Genomic DNA, 843 nt, shown 5'->3' on the forward strand with positions numbered 1-843 from the left:
TACGCGGGTCTCTCACTGTTGTGGCCTCTCCTGTTGCGGAGCACAGACTCCGGACGCGCAGGCTCAGCGGCCATGGCTCACGGGCCCAGCCGCTCCGCAGCATGTGGGATCTTCCCGGACCGGGGCACAAACCCGTGTCCCCTGCATCGGCAGGCGGACTCTCAACCACCGTGCCACCAAGGAAGCCCGTCCACGCTTCTTGATGACTCCTGCTGCCTGCCCTGCGCCAGGGGCTGGCGGCTCCTGGGCACCGAGTGTGTGAGGGGCAGAGGAGCAAAGCCATTTTCGCTTCCACGCAGAGTCCGGGTCAAGGACACGTAGCAGGCTCAGCCGCACCGACCTTACTGTCCCCGAGGGTGGGGTGGGGCTTGTGGGGCCCATCCTGCCCTTGCAATGTGGCCACCCTGGGGCTGCTCCATGACAACCACTGCCTGGCGGGGTGTCAGGTCTGGACATAGGATTCCCAGAGTGAGGCAAGAAGATGGGGTGGGGGGCCCGGGCGCCCGCTGAAACCTAGCTCCCAGGCGGGTACATGCAGGTATCCTGTCACGGGAGGGGGGGTGAGCCTGTCCATGGGGAGGAGGGGCCGTGATGGGTGCTCAAGCGACAGCTCCGGGCCCCCTCCTCACCTGGTGAGCCCTATCAGTGCCCTGGACGACAGAGCGCCTGGGGTGGGTAGTAGGCGGTGGCCATGGGCTCCTGGAGCCACGGGCTTGGGGCGAGGAGAGGGCTCCTGCCCTGCCCCCCCCACCACCCTGTTCCCACAGCCTTTCATCACGGAGCCTGCTTTACCTGCGGCCTCACTGCTTGGCCTCCAGCATCACAGCCCGGGGTGGCAGGGGG

General features: G+C 67.1%; 1 protein-coding gene across 5 annotated transcripts in view; it reads right to left on the reverse strand.

The window, feature by feature from the left end:
- Nucleotides 1-843, reverse strand: part of EXD3 (exonuclease 3'-5' domain containing 3) — a 79,702-nt gene that overhangs the window by 3,684 nt on the left and 75,175 nt on the right. The window lies entirely within an intron of this gene.

The sequence above is a fragment of the Neophocaena asiaeorientalis genome, unplaced genomic scaffold, assembly GCF_003031525.2.
Source record: "Neophocaena asiaeorientalis asiaeorientalis breed wild unplaced genomic scaffold, Neophocaena_asiaeorientalis_V1.1 scaffold78, whole genome shotgun sequence".
Classification (NCBI taxonomy): domain Eukaryota; kingdom Metazoa; phylum Chordata; class Mammalia; order Artiodactyla; family Phocoenidae; genus Neophocaena; species Neophocaena asiaeorientalis.